Source organism: Microcebus murinus, chromosome 3 (genome assembly GCF_040939455.1).
Source record: "Microcebus murinus isolate Inina chromosome 3, M.murinus_Inina_mat1.0, whole genome shotgun sequence".
Lineage (NCBI taxonomy): Eukaryota > Metazoa > Chordata > Mammalia > Primates > Cheirogaleidae > Microcebus > Microcebus murinus.
Window position 1 is genome coordinate 4006205 of NC_134106.1, and position 18820 is coordinate 4025024.

Here is an 18820-nt window from a genome sequence, read left to right on the forward strand (position 1 = left end):
TGACTTCGATCGATAGGTATTTATAGAAAAACACTAGAATCTTCATAAATATCTTCATGCTTAAAAATATTTTAATTGGCTTCACCAATAAACGAGAGGGACGTAACCAGAAGCCTTGGGATTAATAATCACCTTGCTCAAAATGATGCATCCTTGGCTGGCACGTTGTGCGGGAGTTGGGTTGTGAGCCCCAGAGTGGCCGGAACCTTGGCGGTGAGTGGCCTGGGGCGTCGGAACAGTGGCATCGCGGGAAGATGCTTGTGAGAGAGACCCAAGGGTGAGCTCCGAGCTTGGGGAAGAGACAGTTAAAGCGTCCCCACGCGAGCGAGTCATATCACACAGCGCCGGTGCCAGGTCAGCAGTCTGGCTGGAGCTGGACGCGGCTGGTGGCGCCAGGCGGTGCCAAGCGTCCCCCGGCAGCCTCACAGAGGGTTCCCAAAGCCGGATTTCATTTTGCAGTTTCCCAGGGATGCTCTTGACAACTGCCTCACCAGGGGAAATTACGAGCTGCGCTGGTGCCTCCCAGACAAGCCTGGTTGGAAGCACAGGACTCTCGCGGCCGGGAGCCCGCCGATGCCTGACAAAGGAAGCCCTGCTCAGGTGAGACGAGGCTTGGGGACTCAGGTGCTGGCTGTCTGTCTGGTCCGGGGCTCTGCTGTGTGCTCGAGGAAAAGTCAGTCTGCAGGGGCTGGCCTCTGCAGTCAGACAGATTGATTGCCGAGTGTCTCTCGTCATTTCCCTAATTCTTTTTAAAAAGCGAAAGCCGGGCTGATCACAAGCCCCCCTCTCAAATCCGGGAGACGGTTTCAGAGAGGATGCAGCTGCCAAGGAATTCCAGCTCCAGCCGCGGAATTCCAGAGACGCTGGACTCTCGGATGTGCCGGCTGCAGCTCCAGGTCTGATTAGCATGTCCCCAGGGAGGATTCCTACTGGGATGGTGGCAGTGGAATATTCAAGGGGGTCTGGAGCACCAAATCCTAGTTGAGAACCTGCCTTAGGGGTGCCAGGAAGCCTTGCAGTGTTGAGGATGATCACACACCCTCTCGGGGGTTCCCTCCTTCGCTGGAAAAGATGATGACGCACACATTTGTGGGGGCAGGTTCGACCTCCTTAGGGGGTAGAATTGTGTCCTTTTTACCTCTGTTTGCTGAGTCTTTGGCACAGCCCCTGGTGTCTGCCTATCAGCTCACGGTGCTTTGGGACAGAAAAGGTGACAAGGAAATACAGGTGTACACTTGGAAAGAGCACGAGACCCAGGTTATGATCTCGGTGAAGTCGGCCGCCCATCCAGGGCCTCTACAAAGTGAGCAGAGTGACACTTTGTGTCGTGTGATGACATCAGTCAGATGGGACCGAGTCTCAGGCTGCTGGTGGGCACCTCACTGGGTGCCCTGGTGGCCTTGGCTTTGGGTCATGTGGGACCTCAGGACAGGTCTGAGGACAGGGAGGAGACAGGGAGTAAGCTCGGGCTTTGGGACGAGGGCATATGCCGAGCAGTCTGGCTGAAGCCCTGTGACAATGGCCACCCGGGTACGGTGGCTCTGGGCCATGCCCACGTTGGGCCAGACTCCGAGATGACAGACCCACGGGGTAGGGTGTGGCGTTAGGGGGAAAGTGTCTGTATACCGCAGATTCTCTCAGGTTGCATCCCCCTGGCCTCTGTGCAAGGCAAATAGGTCCCTGCTGCTGTCCTGGTTAGCCCCCACCTGGCCTGCCTCACTGCTGGGGAGTCTGTTCCGCTTTCTCCTGTCACCTAGTCAGCTGATATTGGAGTCTGTGACCTCCCTTCTCTTGTCCCTGTGTTCCTTCCGCCTTCTTTCCAGAGAACTCCCACCCCCACCTGATGTCTTTGCCTGTGTTTTCCTGCTTGCTTTCTGATGTTTCTCTTCCTCACGCCTCTGCTTCAGCTGGAACCCCCCTCCGGGGACCTGCGTGACCTGTATCCATTGTTTAGACTGAGCTTAGTGGCAGTCGCCTCCACGAAGCCTCCTCCAGCTCGCTTAGGTGTTTCTCTTGCTGCCCGGAGGCACGCCGGCGTTGTTCCTGTGACGCAGCGCTGTACGGCAGTCACCCGCTCCCCGCCCCCCTAGTCTGTGCTCCTTGAGGGCGGGGACTGTGGCGTCCACACGCAGATACACGCGGCGCCCAGCACGAGGCCTGGCATGCAGGGGGGAGAACGGTGTCCAACTGCAGGGAGAAAGGAGGAGCATGCACCCCTGGGAAAAGGTCAGGAGACTGCCGCCACGAGTTCCACGCTCCTCCAAAGGACTATAACCTTGTGGACAGCCACCACTGGGAGACCAAAGCAGAAACCCAGAGCCCAGACACCAGGACCTGGGCCTCAGAGGGGCCACAGTGCCGGGACCGAGTGACACTGGTGCTCTGGGGCCAGAGCAGAGAGAGCAAGTCGGGCAGGGTGAAGGCACCCCGATCCTGACGCCCTCCTGAGGCCAGCAGAGCTAAGATGGGGTTCCAGGGCCTCTGATTCTGGTTCATACCTCGTTTACCCAAGTTAATTAATTTGCCTAATGCATTTATGTTCCTATATCTGCCAGAGATGCAAAGGGATTCAATTTCTTTTTTAATCTTTTTGGTGGCTTTAAAAACCAGTGGATGAAAAAGAGAGATGTGTTTAGGCTGAGCAAAACGTTCCTCCTGAGTGGCACTGCCGGAGCCACCAGGGCAAGGGTCCTCAGGGGCGTGCCCGGCTGCAGGTAGAAGGCTGGTTGGTTGCTAAAGAGGGGAGCAGCAAATATGAATTTTTCTAAACTGTATAAAGGTGGAGCATACCGTTTCCCTGAAAATAAGACAGGGTCTTCTATGTATTTTTCCTCAAGAAGACGCCCTAGGACTTATTTTCAGGGGGTGTGTTATTTTCCCCTCAAAGCCTCAGCTTGCAGCACACACAGGATGGCCGGGACCTGACAGGGGGAGCCGACCTTGTTGGTGGGGCTGCCCGCACCTTTCCGGTCACCTCTGGGATAGTAGCTGTCACGACGGGGCAGATGAGAAGGGCTGCTGGTCTTCTTTCCCGCTCCTCGACGACATGCATGGGTTGTGCAGATGTGCTGCATAGCCACGCCCATCACTAGGGCTTATTTTCAGGGTAGGGCTGCTATTTCGCAAATGCTTAGAAATCCTGCTAGGGCTTATATTATGGGTAGGGCTTATTTTCAGGGAAACACGGTATTTCAGCAGTGGGCATTCTTCTCTGTAGGGCCACAGTGGGGGGAGGCAGCGGTGTTGCGTGTGTCCACGTTTCCCCACTGCACAAGTCCTACCGCTCACCTGCACTGTCCCAAAGGGGCCCCGGTACTGGGACAAGCAAGAAACACACAGGCTGTGCTCTCAGGGGACTCATCCGCCAGGCAGGGGAGATTGGTCAGAAAATTAGACCAAGAAATAAACAAAAATGAACGATGCCAGACAAATGAGCATTCACAGAGAACTCCGATGAGGCCTGGAGGGAGTAAGATTTGGACGAAGTAGTCAGGAGAGGCTACTCAGGGGGTGTGCATTGAGCCGAACCGTGAATGAGAAGCGCCAGGATGAGAAAAGGCCAAGCCGAGGGAGGAGTTGGTGCAAAGGGCCTGAGGTCTCGGTGCAGGGCTTGTTTGAGGAGCAGAAGGCTGGCGGGCCAGCACGGCCCAGGCTGAGTCAGGTCAGGGAGGGGCAGGGCCGGGTGAGGGCCTCGTGTCTTAGGAGAAGTGTTCTGGGAAGCCCCTGGACAGTGACAGCCTCCCGTTCCTGTTTCGGAGAGATCACACTGGTTTCTCGCAGGGCGACACGGGCCAGGGAGGCGGCGCGGAGGGTGGTGAGGAGGGTGCCGCGCAGGTGTGGGCAGGACGCGCAGGGCCTGGTGGGCGTGGAGAATCGGCGGGGACGGGCCACATCGCTGAGGGATAGGATGAGGCTAGTGAGCAGCGGGGTACCGGGACGGGGGCGACGCATTTAGGGAAAGGGAGAACGGAAGGTAATTCTTACAATTTTTAACATATGTGAACATTTACCACCTCGTCTGGTTTTCTCAGTTTTTTTATTTTATTCGCGAGTGGGAGACATTCGGATTCAGACGATCCAGCACTCTCGTAGGTTGCCAGGTACGGTGAGAGCGCGTCCTTACGCACCTCGCACCTGCCATCGTCACAGTGAGGGAGAGAGGACATTCGTCACTGTACAGGTGGGGCCCACAGCTGCCTAGGGCAGGGTGGGATGGGAAGCCACCGTCCTGCTTCCATGGTCCCTGCTGCCCCACACTGCAGCCGCCTCCACTCTCCGTGGCTCGCGAGGGGCAGTGGAGGAAGGAGCTTCTGCTGCCAGGACGATTACCTGCACGGGCAGGCCCTCCCCTGCAGGATCTGTCATTGTGGAGCTCCTGCCCCTCCCGGGCCCCCTTCTCTGATCTGTCTCAGGCTGCAGGCTGCTGTCCTCTCCTCTGGCCCCTCAGACCCAGGTTCCCCTGACTCTTCCCACCCCGACAGTTAGTGACCCGCAAACAAGCCCCCAGACGCACAGCTTCCAGGCAGGAAGGGAGATGAGGCCACTCCTATAGATGAGAGCTCACCTGAGCCGGTGTGTCAGTGAGAAGTCATCTTCAACTGCCAACGCCCAGAGCCGCACCGAGCCTTCCCGGGAGGATGAAGCTTGCTGGTGACCAGGGCCTCTGAGGGCTAGGGGTGCCCGGGTGGACTCCACAACCTGGCGCCCAGGTGAGGTGGGTGGGCTTTAGCCTGCGTTGCCACCCCCACCCTCCTGCCCCAGGCGGGCGGCCCTGCCTCTGCCCAGGTGCTCTCTGCTCCCCTCCCCAGGGTCACTCCAGGCTGTGAGGAAGTCTCCTCTTCCTCTGAACTCCCCGGTGCTCATTATTTATCCCTGCACTGGGCACGAGCGTACCATTGGAGGTTCCAGAACACTTTCTATGTGCGAGACAATCATCTGGGTGGACCACAAGAAAGAAACGCACAGTTCCTCATTCGCATAACAAGCTGCTTTGTGTCGTGCTTTGGGCTGCTGATTGAGGGTTAAAGATGAAGCCGGTGCTGTTCCTGGCTTTTTCAGAGTGTGGAGATCCACCGTGGACCGCATCTCTTTGTAAATCTTTCAAGAGAAGAAATCCAAAGAGACGATGTGAATGCTGTGGAATAGCCCGTCATAAAATCAGAAAGTGGTTACAACTAGAATAGACAAAGGCAATATGGATTTCCACAGCAAAACCAAAATCAGGACAAGCAGACAAAATATATATATTTTTTCATAATTAAAAAAGAAAATGAGCCCATGTGAAGAGTTGTTGCCATGACTCCTAAATCGAAGATGCTTTTGGATGAACTCATAATAATTTGGCTAATATTAATACAAAGTGAAAGAAAATTTCCCTTGCCAGGAATCCATTTGTCATGCAATTAGCATCAAGATTGTTAAATGAATTGAGCAATGAATGTTTTGCTTTAAAATGTCTTCTTTAAAATGACAGTTTTTAAACATTATATATTTACAGTGGAGTCTTCACTTTTAAAGTGATTTTTGTTTGGTGTTTATTTTGTATTAACGTACTTTATTTTTAATACGTTTTTATTAGCAAAGATGCATATTAGGTAGAGATAGTTTTTATTTGTTATTGAAATATATAATCCTGTTATACTGGTCCATAATAATAAATCATGTACTTATTATATTATATACATATATTTTACCCAAAATCTGCTAATATAATCTCATTACAGGAAAATGATTTATGTTATGTTATTTTAGTTGATTTTTATTTTAAAAGATCTGAATAAAGAGCTCTGCCGACTATGGCATAATTTGCCTATTCCTGCTGCAAATAAGGACTCTAGCGCAGAGCCGAGGTCTGGCACCGGCAGGAGCAGGGACGGAAAAACCACCGAGGTTGCCTGCGGTGGATGGTTAGGGAGGGAACGGTATTGAGATAGGGCATGATTTAAAATGGGTTTTGAAGGATACATAGGAGTTTGTTAAGCTGTACAAGAAAGAAGAGAAGAACATCTCATGCTGCACTGCCGGCACAAGCAAAAACCTAAACAGAACAGTACACCGTAGGGTGGCAGAGATAAAAATGCAAGTCTACAAGTGCAACACGAGTAGTGATCCCAGCAGTGCTGCACAGGGAAGGCTGGCAAAGCCGTTGGAATAGGATTCGCACTCCTAGCATGCTCCTTTCTACTCTCATCTTCTCCGAAGCAGACCCTCCTCCTTCTTGCAGGCCCGCCCCCAGCTCGCACTTGCTCCAGGAAGCCACCCTGGGCTCTCCAGCGCCCACGGGTGTGGCCTTCCTAACACTTCGCAGCTCCCTTCTCACCTGAATATTTAGAATTGTTGGCTCCTGCCTGTCTTCTTGCCATTTTCAGATTGCCCAGGTCTCCCGCTCGGCCCAAAGTGTCTTCCAGACGTAAGGACTTCCCGCTTTCTGTACATTCTGGCACACAAAGTACACATCGATGCTTGTGGGGTATGCAAAGCAGGCTGCTCGCTGGCAGGGCCGGCCCCCGGGGCCAGAGGGGACCCTCTCTCAGCCCACGTGTAACCAGGGGCTGCTGTTGGGGAGCTCGTGCTGGTCCAGTGCCTTGGTCCTGAAGGTTGGTCCACAGGCCGGCAGCATGGGCACCCCCACGGGGCTTGTGGGAAACGCAGACTCCCAGGCACCAGCTCCCCGGACCCGCGTGACGTGTATGCACCGTCAGGTCAGAGAAGCTCTGGTCTTGCCCCCCCACCACGCTTCTCTCCTGGAACAAGCAGCTCCAGGTACAGGCGGAGCGAGGGGCCCAGCAAGGCCTGGAGACTGGCCTCCCTGGCATGGAGCACGGCACGCTGGGGCAGGGGCCTCAGCCCTGCGTGCACACAGGTGGCCCGAGTGAGACTGAGGGGTCCCTTTTCTCCAAGTTGGGAAGAAATTGGTCTGGGACGTGCCCAGGAAAGGCTCCGTTTCAGTTCCTAGATGATTGTAATCTGAGTCCAGGGCAGACCCAGTGGTCACCATAGGCTAGAAGGTTCTTGTCCCCAAGAGGATAAAGGACGAGGACCCCAAGCTGTCCCACTGGATCAGCTCTCAGCTGCCAGGGCCAAGTTTCTTTAATCGGCCTGGCGCAGGGTACGGGCACTGAGCAGCCAGACCTGGCGGGGACTCAGGCCAGAGCTTGGCTTCCAGGAGAGCCAGTATCGTGACGGCGCCAGAGGACGGGGCCAGTCCAGGAAGAGCAGAAAGGATCCCTTCCCGCACTTGCCGGAGAAGCGGGGATGGCACAGACAGGAAGTCACTCCCGAGGGGGCTCGCCGGAGCCTGGCTTTGGGGCTCAGAGTTGGAGGCCACATGAGGCCTCAGGGCGAACCCCTGAATGGCCTTTTCTACCGAGATGGAATCAGAGAGCTTTGTGTGGCATACCAGGCCCTCGCTTGCCTTTCGGGCCTCGTTTTTGTCATTCCCTGCCTCAACGTTCACATTTTAAGGAGCTGCGTGCAGTTCTGCGCGCACGCTACTGTTCTCTCCTCGGGCTGACTCGGCATGCCCGCCCCTCCCCTACAGCTCACCTGTGTCCATGCTCCCCCATGGGAGCAGCTTCGCGTTCCTTAGGGCGACTCCCTGCTCCTGACCCAGTCTGGGCTCAGCATTCTTCTCTGTTTCCCGCGGCTCCTCTCCTACCATGGGCAAGGCTGTCACGGCCTCTCTAAACCAGGTGGCACCACCCCACCCTCCTCTGCAGAGCCTGCGCCTCTCACCTGTGCTTGCAATTGTGTTAGATCGTGCTGCATCTAAAACCCTGCATTGCACAAGCCAAGGCACCTCACATTCGGGAATTTGGGGAGGAAAATGTGAGTGACCCTGAGAAACCTGCGTAGGATTCTCCCCGACATTCAGCTGGTCTTCCCCAAGGGAAGCCTCTCTCAGTTCACGCTGTAGTGTAAAGGCATGAAGCAGCCTCTGCAACTCTCCCGCTCTGCACTGCAGGAAAGCAAACCCTAGAGCCGCAGTGGGAAGACTGCAGCCCGCAGGCTAAGGCCAGACACTGCCTATTTACAGCTGAAGTTTCACTGGGCACACCCACCTGTCCAGGTGTCATCTGTGGTTGCTTTCAGGTTACAGCAGCAGAGAGAGTAGAGTCATTGCAACAAGAAGCACACAGCCTATAAACCTAACACTGACCACCGGGCCCTTTGCGGGGTAAGTTTGCTGACCAAGCTCTAGAGAACTCTGCAAACAACCTGGGGTACTGCTTCTTGTTCCAAGCATCATCTTTTTCCTTATCACACTCAAACACAGGTGACAAATTATGCCTAATGTTACTGAGTTTTGGGGTCCCTAAAAAGATGTAGAATTTGGGGTCAAATAAATAACCTGTTCAACTTCTGCTTCTGCAATCTACAAGCTCTGGGGCCTTGAGAAAGTAAGAAATTGCCTCTGATGCTCGGTTAACGCACCTGTTCCAAGAGCAGTCTCCACCCCTAGAATGGAGCCGAGGACTTGGTGAAAAGGGAAAACGCTGCGCAAACGAGATCCCAGAGGAGGTGGAGCCAAGGCAAGGCCATCTCACTGGGGGGCTGTGTATGTGTGAGGTTAGATCTCCGCTCAAATTGACCTTGAACTCCTGATGCGGTTTGTGCTCACATCTGCTCCTGGATGGCAGAGCAGGTTCATTGGAAGCATCGAGGAGGACTACAGTGGGCAGAGAAGGCTGAAGGAGACACGCTCACTGCTGACACGTGGGGTACAGGCAGCACCCCTGCAGAGAGGGGGTCTCTGCGAGCCACCCAGGGGCTGTGAGTGCCAAATCCCGGTTTCCATGCCATGCCAGTTCTTACACAGCTTCCACAATTTCATTGACAAAAGCGATTTAACAACTGAAAGTAGACTGGCATCAGGCACCTGACATCCTCAGGAAACAATGAGTCAACGTGGGAACGCAAGTACGGCCCAGAAGGCTGAGCACTTATTTGCTAAGCATCTCAACTTTTTAATGCTTTGAACATTTTGTATATAGACCCTTTAAAATGTGTTATGTAATTTTCTTTCCTCTTAAAAAGAGCAAACAACGTAACTTGTGACACAGTATAAGGATATTTTCAGGCTTCCACAATGAGGTTGTCTACTATTTTAAAGAGCCTTAGATAGTTTGGGTGTCTAATGTTTTATCTTTTTTTTCTTTCCTGAAAGTTGTCAGCTCTTGTTTCTTTGACTGTAGGTGCATTTCCCTATAATAGCAATGTTTCTTAGTCTGAGTGTTTTGCTTCTAATGTGGAGAGAACTAGGAAGATAATTAAGGAAGGTGGATATATATATATATATATATATATATATATATATATGTAAATTAAAAACTATGGGACTCAAGTGAGGATGTAGAAAGTCCTAGAGAAAGCTAAGGATGTGGCGTTTATAGCAGGGTTTTTTTTTTTTTTCCTTTATCTTCCACTTCAACTGATACAAAGAGGCTTTACCTATTTATTTTATTTTGTATCTTATTTATCTTCCTATTTTGTGGCTTTTGGCCATTTTACTGATAGGTAAGATTGCTTGAGGCTAAGTTCCAATTAGTTGAAGTATTTCAACTGCATCGTGAGTATGACACTTTATAAAATGGTATAAAACATCCAGATTGAATTTAGTTGTCAAATGCCTGATTCATCGACTAACATACGTCAGCCCCTCTATGTCTAAGACATTATTCTAGTCACAGAAGGGGAACTGGGGAGGCCAAGGGGGTCCATGCTGTACTGATCGTGGACAGGAGCTTGATTTCCATGACAGGTGGAAGCATTTCCTGCGTAGTTTGCTAGGTGTGTAAGAACAGACAACCTTCCCTTTTTCTCAGTTTCATTTAAACATATGGCAAAAGGCACCTCTACAGGCCACTTGCACATTGTGTTGTACCTTAACCACAGGTACAATGCCATGCTCCCCCATGATCAATGCAGACAGAGGGACATGGAAAATACCTTCTTTTACCCACTGTAACTGTTGTCTTTTTTGTCTGTGATTAAAATCTGTCAATGGATGTTTTGACGCCCCTGGGTCACCATGCCTTGTGCTGGCTGTATAAACCACCGTCTGCCGCGCTCAGGGTGTGAATTCAGTGTGTGCATATATTTGTGTGGACAGGCTGAGGGAGGGGCCTGCCACCCCAGACCTGAGTGAAGAAAAGTGGTCCCTGGGCAGCCTGGTCCCTTTGGCACAGCCGTGGCAGGTCCAGTAGCCCCCAGCCCAGCAGCTGACCCACACGAGTGGCCTAGGCCAGGTGTGGTTCAGCAGTGTGGGCCCGCCCATGCCACTAGGATGCTGATTGGTACCAGGGGACACAGATGGGCTCCATGCTAGAGTCTCAGGGGAAGCCAGGGATCCTGAATTAAACACGGCACCCGACTTTTAAAACCCCGTGCAGGCCACGCCAAGTTCTATGTCCGTGGGAGGAACGTGGTTGGAAGTCACAGGTTTGGTGCCGTCCACAGAGGACAACTCTCTCGCCAGGGAGGCCCAGTCACCAGCCCAGACACAGAGCTATCTTTTGAGGTTGGCTTTGTGGTAACAAAAATAAACAACTGAAACCAGCCTGAATGCCAATCTCTTGGAGAGGTGGGCCCTGTCTGGTTTTCCGCAGGCCTCACCATTCCCTGCTGTCTGGCACTGGGGCCAGCTCACACGCTGCTTGCATTTTCTGCCTGTCCCCTCTAGGCGCTTGTGTCTTTAACTGTGTATCCAAAGAGATATTTTAATCTCTCTTCTGTTCACAGTTGGGATTTCCAATCATGCTGAGGAGCTACAACAGAGGAACTGATAACTGAGCAGAACCAAGAGTGTCATAAATAGCATCTGGTGGCCGGGCAGAGTGGAGACAGCCAGTGCCTGCCGCCAGCCCGGCTGCGCCGAGCCCGAGTGCGGCTCCTGTCCTCCCCAACGTGAGGGCCCCAGCCTGTAACACGCAGAGCAGAGTTAATTGTGACCTTGCAAACAAAACACACAAAGCATCGATTACAGTGCCTGACGCATGATGGGAACTCCATATGCGGAAACTCGTTATTTGTTGGGGTTCTCATTTTATGATTATTTTTATCAGTGTAACTCACATCAGTGGGCACACATGCGCGGTTAAATGGCCTTGGAACCACCAAATGCAGAGACGCTCATGTTCATACACTTACATGGCACCTAGGCAGGCTGTTTCTTATGTACAAATACAATAGGGACGGAATTCTAAAGTCCCAATTAAGTGGAAAAGGTTGCTTTGGAGGCAACAATAGGCCAGAGCCAAGCAACAACAACAAAAAAAGCACTGAGTTTGGCAACCTTTGTTAAGAAGAATCCTTTAAAAAAGCCCCCCTCGGGAATCCTGTGAATGGGGCCTGAACAACCTCCAATCCCCTGCTCACACACAGGGTTAATTGAATACTGGGGCGAGGGTGGGCCCCCTTTTGTGGCAGTGACTGGCCACAAAACAAAAAACAATTGGTAGGTTCAGAAGGGGTTTCCAGCTCACACTCTGCTAAAAATAAGCCCGGCAATTCTCCTTCCTGCTTGGCCAGGAGGGGGTGGAGAGAAAGTTAAATCTTTCGAATACATGGAATTTGCTGGAAAAGGTGAAAGTTCCATTTCAAATCCCAAACTGAATGCAGACTCCCTCCAGGCATGTAAGCTTTGCCCCTCTTTGTCTCTGGTGCCTGGTTGCCTTTCTCCAGCGTGTGGGTGGGGAATGGGAATCTGTCAACCTGCACCCCCACCCCCAGCTCCCCGCCCCCAGCGCCCGTCCCCGCCCCACCCCCACCCCGCAACAGGAGGCTGCACGCAGTAATTAAACCTCAGGGGCCTGGAGATTTTGGACACAGTTTGGAGAAATACTACACTGAACCCTCTTCCCTCCCGATCTCCTCCCACTTGCTGTGGGAATTGTCTTTAGTTACACATGGCTTCCCAGGTAAACAAGCTTGAAAAGAAGTTACAGGCGGGAATTGAATGAGCACCTGACTCTAGCTTGTAGTGAGCCCATTTGCTTAATTAGACAATCACAAAATGATAACATTGAAAATGAGAACATTGCAACTAAATATTGAGGGTTAATCTAGGTTTCCTAGGTCCTGCATAGAATATCTTTATTAAGCATGAGGTTTTCTTGGCTCTTAAAAGTGTTTGTTTTTTTACAATGGAAAAACTGGTGTAGTGAAAGATATGGGGTCTTGTTAACTAACAATTGTGCTGCATGGATGCTGTGCGTTTTTAGGCAAATAGCCCAATGTCTCTGGGCCTCAGCTTCCTTTCTGTGAAATTTTGTATGATTTTGTCTGATTATTTAATCTGAAGATTCAAATTAAATTTAAATACTCTGTTTAACACATCGGAGTATTTCATCGATGAAATAATGATAATGGGCAATTTTTGAACACTCAGGATGTGTGAGACTCTGTGCTAATGCACCTGCTCGTGCCATTGTTTTAATTCTCAGGGCAGATTTGTATGTGGGGACGTTTATTACTCTCAATATACAGGCAGTGACACATGCATTGGGAACCTGAGGGGGAGCAGCCAGTCCAAGACCATAGATCCAGCTGTGACAGAGCTCAGATTCCAGGTGAGTTCAGCTCACTCCCGAGCTCATCTGTATAGCGAGACCCTATGCCTGCCCCGTCTGTGCACAATATTTTTTTTTTATCAAATAAAGAAATGTTCGCATGATCCTTTCAGTGTTGTTTTCTCATTCCCTCTTGTTCAGCCTTTGGTTTGATGTCTCCGAGTGAACAAGGCAACATCATCCTATGGAGCCAGTGAATTTACAGTCAGGCAGCAAACAGCTACTTGGTTTCTGAAGTTAGTCATGCACAGTTGCTGTTGGCCAACGTGCCCCAAAACGTCTTCAAACATGCAGCTAGCGTCACCGTGCAAGCTGCTCTTGGGAGAGGTCCCGCGTGTCGGGGGACTGTGGCTTGGTCGTTGAAGTGCTAGAGCTGGGTCCTCTGGTATTTCTTGTGTAGGTGGCTGTGTGCACCCCTGTCCTGAAACTTCCATGCTGTTGGCTTCTCCAGGTCAGTCACCATGGAAACAGGAGTGACAGTGAGCGACGTCTTTTCCAACCTCTGTCCGTCCGCCTGGATTCCCACCTTTCTTTCTGGTGGGCTGAGCCTCCCTTCAGATGTGGAACTGTGGGAAGCCCCAAGACTTGGGCTTCCCAACGGTGGTCTCTTCCCAGCAGTGTGGCCAAAAGGCAGGTCACTGTCCGAATTTCCTCAGTCACCTCTAAATCCATTTCCAGCTTCACAAATCCAACAGTTAGCTGTCCAAGAATGGTTATCACAATATTAGTAAGCATAGCACAGGGCTGGGGAGATCAAATTACATCAGGCAGCTGAACAGTTGAATGCAAACCTAAACTTCCGTGTAGTTGTGAGCATGTTTACCTCTGTTATAATAAAGTAGCTTGTCCCTGTGTCTTTCCCTGTCCTCACCCTTGCTCCTGTGCTTATCCTGCCCTCATCCTTCCCAGGGGAAGGTAGGGGGACAGGAGGCAGGGAATCAGGAAGGGAAACTCCTGGTGAGAGGCAGGACATTGGGGATGTAGAGGAAGCAGAGAGGCTGGGCTTTCCTTTTCCTTCGTGCTCAAAGCTCACTCTGAAGCGACTTCCAGGGCAGGCGATGAAGGGGACCATTCAGAGAGAGCGACAGGGTGAAGCCCAGGGAGGGATTCAGATGCCAGGTTCTTGGTGGGGTTTTGGCAGGGACAGCTGCTGGTATCTGCACGGTGGTCGTGGTTATAGTAGTAACAGTAGTGGTAGCCAGTGGTCCTTTAAAACTTACTATACTTCCTGATGCCATTTGCTTACAGGGATTTTCTAATTCTCACAAAGGGCTTTATAAAGCAGGTACTTTTATCTTTCCCATAATAGATGCGGGGCCTGACGCTTAGGGAAGTCAGCAACTGAATCTCTCTGCGTTTCCCTCTGGCTCCCAGGGCAGAGAATTGTCCCTGCACCGCGTCATTTGTTGTCGTGGTGCTTGCTCTGTTTCGAGGCTGTGGGGGTGTTGGCCAGCTTCCCTGAGAAGGCCCCCACACAGCGTGGCATCCAAGTGCTGAGCTTTAAGCTCTGGGTCCCTGAAAATTGCCTTTGGGGTGATGGACACCCAGCACTGTTTTTTGTTTTTTGTTTTTTATTGAGACAATGTCTCACTCTGTCGCCTGGGCTAGAGTGCCGTGGCGTCAGTCTGGCTCACAGCAACCTGAGACTCCTGGGCTCAAGCGATCCTCCTGCCTCAGCCTCCCGAGTAGCTGGGACTACAGGCATGTGCCACCATGCCCGGCTAGTTTTCTCTATATATTTTAGTTGTCCACCTAATTTCTTTCTACTTTTAGTAGAGATGGGGTCTTGCTCTTGCTCAGGCTGGTCTTGAACTCCTGAGCTCAAAAAATCCACCCACCTCACCTCCCAGAGTGCCTAGCACTCTTTTGAAACATCAGACAAGACACCGTAGTTTTTAAAAGCCACCAGCATCCAAGCCTATGCTTTGGGAGACAGCGCTTTATCTGCCTGGGGTGTCAGAAGCCAGTTCAGCCTTCACCACAGTCACCTCCTCCTCGCTCTTGGGCCATGAGGGTGCGGCAGCAGTCACCACGCACCTGTTTACAGCTCTCCTCAGGTGACGCTGCCACTTCACCTGCAGACCGTGGGCTAAGAGGACCACTGCACATGGGCTCAGGACATCATTTCAAGTGGGAGGTAAATATCACTACTTAATGGTCCCTATGTGAACTTTGTTATGCTTTACGTCTCTCCAAGGTATGGTTTGTTAAAGAAGGAGAAGAAAGTGCTTCTTTGATCTCAGATTAAGCAAAATTTCCTCAAACAAGCCCACCACGGGATTTGACCAGGAACAGTAACCAAGCAGTGGCTTTGCAGAGGCCCTGCCCGTTGGCGACAGGCACCTGCCAGGCCCCAGGTGGGCAGGGGCTGCCGATCAAGAGCACCGGGCCGGCGGGTGGAGCCCACAGTGGGGAGGACAGGCCGATTGGCTCTGACTCCGTAGCAGGGCCCTCCCGGGAGCAGCTTTTCCTTTGGCAGAGTCTGTGCCGCGATCCCAGCCCTCTGGGAGCAGAGGTGTGGAGTTAGACGTGGGATCCTCTCGCTGCGAATACGGCTCACGTGTTCCCGGGCCGGCGTTAGTATGTGCAGAGCCTCTTCTCAAATATCCGAATCCGAATCCTCTGGGCACTGTGGAACAGATGTTCTCTGGCCTCCTATTACATTAATTTACGAACTTCGCATACGCTGAGTTACCGACCCTAAGCTCTTGCATGTGCTTGGCTGTGAGGTTCCAAAAAGGACATTTTTACGGTTTTGTGCAGACTGTGCTGCTTTTGCAGCCTGTGAGAGTCTGATTTCTTTTCTCAGCAGCATTGAGCCTTGTCCCAGAGCACCAGAGCTTGAAGCAGGGGGCCTGGCAGCCCTCCTACCCCTCCTGGTCGGTGGTGAGAGGCCCGGGGAGAGAAGGGGCTGCTCCGAGTTTACCGGATGCGGTGGAGAGCGTCCGGCCCAAGCTCCTCCCTCGGCATGTGATCAATCGTGCAGCCTCCGTTTCTCAAACCTGATTGCTGATAAACCATAGAGTTTATGCTTTCTGGGACAACACATTAAAAAACAGTTCAGTAATGTTTAATGCTTTTGTTTTTGAAAGACTTTTTTACAACAGTTTTAGGTTTGGAGCAAAGTTGAGCAGAAAAGTATCAAGATTTCCCCCTCCTCCTACCCCCCACCCCCCCGTGCCCTCTTCCCTTGTGGGCACCCCCCCCCCAGCAGAGCAGCGTTTGTTCCAGCTGATGAGCCTGCACGGACCCGGCACCTGTGGTTTACACTAGGTCTCCGTGCTGCATGTTCTGTGCATTTGCACAAATGCATGAGGACACGTGTGCACCCTTGTGGTATCCCGCAGACTCCTTTCATTGACCTATCATCCTCTGTGCTCCACCTGTATTTATTCCTTCTTCCCCCCACCCCTAGCCCCTCAACCCCCTGGAAACCACTGATTATTTTCTCCATGGTTTTGCCTTATTTTACATTTTTTTTTTGAGGTTGCATTCTTACCCCAAAAAGGTCATACAAGTAGAGGGTTAGCCACCCCAGCCAAGAGGGATTAGGTCTGGCCAGGTCTCCACCTTTAGGACAAAAGCATTTCAGAACCATCTAGCAGCCTTCCTGTAAATAATCAGATGCTCTTTGTATCCACGGCAACGCGGCTCCATGACCACTGCCTCTGAGGAGCGCCTGGCCTTCCGGGGCATTGCGTTTTGCTTTTTTGTTTTTGTTTCATCTTTTGTTTTTTTGAGATAGTGTCTCACTATATTGCCCAGGTTGCCTTTGAACTCCTGTGCTCCAGTGATCCTCCCACCTCCCGAGTAGTGGGGATTCCAGGTGTGCACCACCATGCCGTGCTCTGGGCATTGCTAAGAGTCATTCTTCTCCAACATCCACTCGCTTCTGGCCTTGACACACACGCCCACGCCAGCACCCAGGATCCCTAACCCCCGTCCTGGCTTCCCAGGGCCTCCCGTGACTGTCTGGATATATTCTGTTACAGCAGGAACCTGGCTGTCTTGCTGACGGCTGTCCCCAGCATAGTGAGCAGTGGCTGGTTTATGGTGGGTACTCAACTGGCGATTCTTCAGTGAAAGAACTGCTGCCACTTTCAAATCCGCCATTCGTACGCGTTACACTTTCTGTTCTGCAATGGAGCACCAAAACATTGCAGAGCTTAGAGGTCTTACCTTGCGTTTTTTTTGGATGTTGAGGTACCTAGACGTCACCTGCAGAGCTGATTTCCCTTGGAGTCAGTACCGTTGGGGCGGATCCAATAGTCCGCATGGGAACACAGACCCAGGCCGTCCTGACCCCAGTGGCCCAGAGCGTGTTGTCACAAACCTGCTCCCAGACGGGGCCAGGGAGGCTGCGTGATTCGGGGCAGAGGGTGCTGTCCATCCTCATCTACGCGCAGTGACTACAGGGCCTGCTGGGCTGCACAGAGACCTGGCCATGATTTTGTGTGATGAACAGGTCACAGAACTGGAGGCCTCATGGGCAAATACAGCATCCGAATCCTCCGAGGCCCTTTCTGTCTGTCACAGCCCATGAATTGAGGAATCCGGGACGTTTCTATGCTGGTGGCTACAGTTATATTCTTTGACGACCCTCAGTCTTTCAGGAAGGAGTCAGAGAGGGCTGCAGGCTTGTGCCCACCGCTCTGCTCAGCAGCCGTCCTGAGGACACCTGCCCTCGCCTTGCCCAGCCTCGGCCGCACCTCCACGTGGCCACGACCTCCTGAGCCACCTGGAAGTGGGGGCTTCTCCTCCTAAAAACGAGATGCAGAGCCCCACCCCAGGCCTTCCTTCCTCGCTGGTCTCCGCTGCCACCCAAAGACTGGACTTCGCCAGGTTGCACACTTGCAGGACTCGGTTCTCCGAGCTCTACGCTGTTTCCAGCCGGCTGGGATTATGGAAACTTCTTCAGAACAGGGGTCAAAGTCCACAGGTTCCACAGCCAGCTGTGACACCAGTGAGCTGGGTGACCATGGCAAATGACGTTATCCATCCCGATCTCGTCTCCCATGTGCAAAATGGGGGCTTTGTTCACGTTAGTGGTTCTCCATCCAGAGTTCAGAGCAGGATCCTTGGTGTGAAACTCACATAACTGGATTCTAACCTAGGAGATTCTGGCTCAGTTGGGTCTAAGGAAAGGCCCAGACATGAGAGATTTGGGGGGAAAGCAACTCTCTAGGGGAGTCTAAGGCTAAGCCAGCCTCAACCACCCTCCCGGCACAGTTAGTCTCTCTAACTAACCCACACTCCGTGTGCACCCGTTAACCCTCACCCCACGACGTCTCCCAGCAGCCCGTTTGCAGTCGGTATGAACATTCCCTGCGCTTGTGTTCTGTTCGTGGGATTCAGCCTGTCATAGCATCACAGACCCTGCTGGTCGGGCTTCAGCTACAGATGCGGCACTGCGGGCAGAACAGACCACATGTGCCACAGAAACGCTCTCGGGGACTTGGCACACAGGCAGCCCCCGCACCGCAAACATCCGCAAAGCCAAGACCAGGTATTCTGGGCCATGGTCTGAATCACCGATTGCATTTCTTGAACACTCGTATTTGTTTAGAGTGACAAACCTATGGAGTAGCCCTTCCAGTTACCCGTGTGTCTAACATGACGCTGTCTGGGGCTGAGGAGGATGCCAGCAGCCGTGTCTCGCTCTCTGGTCCTGCAAGTGGCATGTGGGAGAACCGTTGCACGTTATTAGCATCCTCTGATACATGTTATTAAGACTGTCTCACAATGGTGTCATTGCTGGGTTTTATGAATCTTATATTTACAGCAATACTAATACTAATAGCTACAGTTTTCCAAGCACCTGTCATGCCAGATATCCTCGTGAATGCTTCACATGTGTTATTTTATAACAACCCTTTGAAGTCATCTTACGGTCCTCGCTTCACTTGTAAGGAGGGTAAACACCTGAGCATTAGCGTAGCTCGGCCTGGGCAGTGGCACTTGTGGCTCTGAACCAAGGCGTGGCAGGTGCAAGGAGCGTGGCCTGGCTCCCTCTCGGTCCCGTCCTCCGGGACTCACCTGGTTAGTGGAGGAATTGTGATAGCGACAGACGCCTTTTCTTCCGCGAACACCGAGAGCACTTTCTGTGTCTTACGGTCCTTGAGGTCACACTCCTGCAGTGCGTTTTGGGGAAGATGCTATTTTGGCTACTGGCTTATGAACCAGTTCATTAGAATTCAGTGATGGGGGCAGGGGGTGTTCACGGAGCTCGCGGCAACGTGTGTGAGAACCGA

At 52.1% G+C, this 18820-nt stretch overlaps 1 long non-coding RNA gene across 1 annotated transcript in view; it reads left to right on the forward strand.

Annotated features, from left to right (window-relative positions):
• The first annotated feature begins 310 nt into the window (after window positions 1–310).
• The window catches only part of LOC105885968 (uncharacterized), a 38528-nt gene continuing 20018 nt past the window's right edge, over window positions 311–18820 (forward strand). The window contains exon 1 of the long non-coding RNA XR_001160891.3: window positions 311–600. This is a non-coding gene — a long non-coding RNA (uncharacterized LOC105885968). The remainder of the gene's footprint in view (window positions 601–18820) is intronic.